Source organism: Nematolebias whitei, chromosome 1, assembly GCF_014905685.2.
Source record: "Nematolebias whitei isolate Nwh7 chromosome 1, NemWhi1, whole genome shotgun sequence".
In the NCBI taxonomy this organism is placed as follows: Eukaryota; Metazoa; Chordata; class Actinopteri; order Cyprinodontiformes; family Rivulidae; genus Nematolebias; species Nematolebias whitei.
Window position 1 is genome coordinate 10393348 of NC_056498.1, and position 4340 is coordinate 10397687.

The 4340-nt window shown below is 38.4% G+C and overlaps 1 long non-coding RNA gene across 1 annotated transcript; it reads left to right on the forward strand.

Annotated features, from left to right (window-relative positions):
* Positions 1–1889: 1889 nt before the first annotated feature.
* LOC119415221 lies at positions 1890–2378 on the forward strand. Its single transcript, XR_005187042.1, has 3 exons — positions 1890–1918; positions 2006–2078; positions 2177–2378. It is a non-coding gene; the product is annotated as an uncharacterized LOC119415221 (long non-coding RNA).
* The last annotated feature ends 1962 nt before the right edge of the window (positions 2379–4340 follow it).

Sequence of the window (4340 nt, forward strand, 5' to 3'; positions counted from 1 at the left end):
GTGCAAACACGACTATAAAATAAGTGTGGAACAGACTTCCATATTGGTTTGTGTCAACATCTAGGTGTAAGAAAGGTTCCTTTCAAAAATTGGGTTACCACATCAAAATCAAAGATGGCTGCCGCCGTATATGTAGATCTATAAACCATATTAGCTGGATAAGGTCAAAAAATATTTAACTGACGTTGATTTTGGTGTGTGGCTGCATCTAGGCATGAGATGTCATTAAACATTGTTAGACTGATTGGTAACTCTAAAATTGTCCCTAGGTGTGAGTGAGAGTGAATGGTTGTTTGTCTCTATGTGGCCCTGTGATGGTCTTGCGACCCGTCCAGGGTGAACCCCGCCTCTCGCAGACCGATGGTTGTGGGCACCGGTGACCCCCATGACCCAAAAAGGAGTGGGTAAAGAGGATGGATGGATGGATGGATGGATGAATGGTTTGCCTCATCAAAATCCAGGATGACAACTGACACACACACACATGGTGGTGCTTGAATGTTTGTAAAGTCTTTATAATTTTTTATATTTCTTGATAAATTTGATCTAAAACATCATCAGATTTTCACACAAGTCCTAAAAGTAGATCAAGAGAACCCAAATGAGACAAAAATATTATACTTAGTAATTTATTTATTGAGGAAAATGATCCAATATTACATGTTTGTGATGGTAAAAGTATGTGAACCTTTGCTTTCAGTATCTTTGTGACCTCACAGACTGTTCCACTCCTTGTTCTTGGAGTGATCTTTGTTGGGCCACCACTCCTGGGGAGGTAACTATGGTCTTGAAGTTCCTCCATTTGTACACAATCTGTGTGACTGTGGATTGGTGGAGTCCAAACTCTTTACAGATGTTTTGTAACATTTTCCAGCCTGATGAGCATCAACAACTCTTTTTCTGAGCTCCTCATCCATCTCCTTTGTTCGTCCATGATCCACTTCCACAAACATGTTGTGAAGAGCAGACTCTGATAGATCCTGTTCTTTAAATCAAACAGGGTGTCCACTCACACCTGATCATCATCCATTGATTGAAAACACCTGACTCTAACTTCACCTTCAGATTAACTGATAATCCTAGAGGTTCACATACTTTTACCATCACAAATATGTAATATTGGATCATTTTCCTCAATAAATAAATGACCAAGTATAATATTTTTGTCTCATTTGTTTAACTGGGTTCTCTTTATCTACTGGTAGGACTTGTGGGAAAATCTGATGATGTTTTACGTCATATTTATGAAGAAATATAGAAAATTATAAAGACTTTGCAAACTGTCAAGCACCACTGTACATGCTACAACTCATTGTTTTATTCCAACAAGATGACATCTCTTCAGTCCTTTGATATAAGTATTTTATGAACTTTATCAAAGGAAACTGTAAAGATCCATTCTTATTCCCTTGAAGATAGACCTGTGATCCCAGATGTGTCATGTAATGCTGCTGTTATCTTTTCCAGGATCTTCAGTTTACAGAAGTAACTCAGTATCAGCTGACTCGGATCCCTCACTGCCAGTACTGCATACAGATTAAAGCTATGAACGGTCTGGGTGGGCACACCCCACTAAGTGACACGAAGTGTTTTGGTATGGTTCTTTGCTCTTTCTTTACTTCTGATTATAAAGGCTTGTATTTCAAAGAGCAGGCTGTCATTTCATCACTCCTTTAAAGAAAAGAGATACGCTGATCTTAACGTCCTGCTCTGTCCAACACTGTCCAACACTGTCTTCTGTTTTCATGTAATGAGTTTTTCAAAGTTTCTTATGTTGTGGCTCTCAGCTGACCGCAGCACTCCGGGTGTCTTTACCTCCAGATGCTGATTATGTGCCCTTTAGTCCACTGGTATTTGCAGCCATTTTTATCCCACTGGTGATTGCCTTCCTGGTTGCTGTGACATGTTGTTGCTGGGTGTAAGTGAACATGTACTTTGTTTTTAATCTTAGTTACAGTTTTAACATCATTTTTTGTTTACCTCTGATCTCTAACTCTGTAAACAGATTTAAAAACAGCATTTTCCCCAAAGTACCCAAACCTCGGGATCTCCTCAGTGATCGTTCAAACAGCACTGTGGTAAGGTGGTTTCTTTTACTTCCTATAAACACAATGACCAGAGATGTCTACATTCGGTTTGTCTAGAGCTTAACACTTCCTTTTTCGTCTCCACACAGAACTTTCTTCATAAACTGTACACCCCAGCAGAGGAAGAGGAGAACTGTTTTGTCACTCTGGTTGAAGATACCCCAACCAAGAAACCAAAGTGTTGACACATCTATTGTCAAGTCACCCTTTCCAAGAAAAAAAAAAAAAAACTGCTTCTGCTTTCTTAAACATAGCTAACTGGTTTACTGTTGTTTGGTAATGGAGATAAAACACACACATGGAAGAGAAAGGAAACGTATTTTTTTATATTTAAACTAAATTTTATTTTTTTAGCCTCAGGATGATTCGTGTCTGAGAAATGGTGAGAAACGCAACAGTTCTGCCTGAACTGATGGCGTATCCAGTAATGTTTTTTGTAACATGCTGTGAAGATAAATTAGTCTAAAGAGTAGTCATAGAAGTGTACAAAACGTTTTGTAAATGTACAATAAAATCCACCGGTGTACCCCAATATTCACACACGCATAAACATTTTTTTTTGTTTATGTGCACATTTCAACCTGCAGTAGTAGTAATATTATGTGCATACAGATTGTCAAACACGTACACAAATCACGTTCTGTGGACGGATCAACTTGCCTGTAAATGTGACTTTGAAGACTTCTTTACCACTCCAGATTCACAAATATGAAGCTGCGTTCAAGGCTGGTGAACTGTTTAAACGCATTCATTTACATTGACATTAAGAGACTCTAAAAATCTTCAATTTGTGGGAAAAAACTCAGATGAGCAGTTTGTTGTTCATTTGGGAAATCTACCAGGAAAAATATATTTACCGTATTTTCCTAAGTAAAAGTCGCATCAATCCAAAAAAAAAAAAGCATCATGAGGGAAAAACACATGTAAGTTGCATTTATTATGCATTTATTTAATGGTCAGAACAGCTTCATTTCGCCTGGGCGGCAAGGCGCCATCCATCCATCCATTGCAGCTGGAGCCGCTAGCTCTCCAGCTTTCCTCTGCCTGCACCAGCTGAGTGAAGCGAGCGTGAACGGGAGGACTCGCTATTGTAGTTCTTCAAAATTTAAAGTCAATCCAAATCCGAATACCTGGCCCCTTGACAAGTATAGTGAAAATATGTGGTCAGTTTGTCCTCCAGCAGTCTAAGCCTATAGCAGCATAACTAAGGGACAGCACAGGAAACCCAAGCCAACCCTAACTATAGGATTTCTCAAAAAGGAAAGTCTTAAGCCCAGTCTTAAAACAGGACAATGTGTCAGCCTCACAGACTGAAACTGGAAGTTGGTTCCACAAGAGAGGAGCCTGATAACTGAAAACTCTGCCTCCCATTCTGCTTTTAGAAACTAGGATCCACAAGTAAACCTGCAGTCTGAGAGTGAAGTGCTCTGTTAGAAAAATATGGAACAATAACATCTGTAATATAATATGGAGCTAGGTTGTTGAGAGCTTTGTAGGTTAGAAGTAAGACTTTGAATTCTATTCTGAATTAGACAGGGAGCCAATGGAGAGAAACTAAAACTGGAGAGATATGATTTCTCAACGCTCATTAGAACTCTGGCAGCAACATTTTGGATCAGCTGAAGTTTTTAATGAAGTTTGTGGACACCCACATAATAAAAAATTGCAATAGTCCAGTCTAGATGTGACAAATGCATGATCCAGTTTTTCTGCATCATTTTTGGACAAGATGTTTCTAATCTTAGTGATATTACGCAGGTGAAGGAGAGTGGTTTTGGTAACCTTTTTAATGTGGGGTTAGAAGACATGTCCTGATCAAAAATAACACCAAGATTTTTAACTTTAGAACTGGAGGCCAAATTAATGCCATCCAGAGAAAGTGAAAGACTGACCATTTTATTTCTAAGATGCTCAAGTCCAAAAACCACAGACTCTGTCTGAGTTTAAAAGCAGAAAATTTAGGGTCATCCAAGTTTTCATGTATTTAAGACATGATTGTAGTCTTTTGTAGCTGATTGGATTCATCGAGTTTCATGGACAAACATAATTGTGCATCATAAGCATAACAATGAAAACTTATCCCATGCTGCTTAATGGAAGCATATATAAAGTAAAGAGTATTCCTCCAAGCACTGAACCCTGAGGAACTTAATTTTGATGTATGAAGAAGATGAATTACTTATATTTACAAACTGGAATCTATCATATGTAGATGATATGCAAGGCAGTAGCATACACATATGTATGTATATA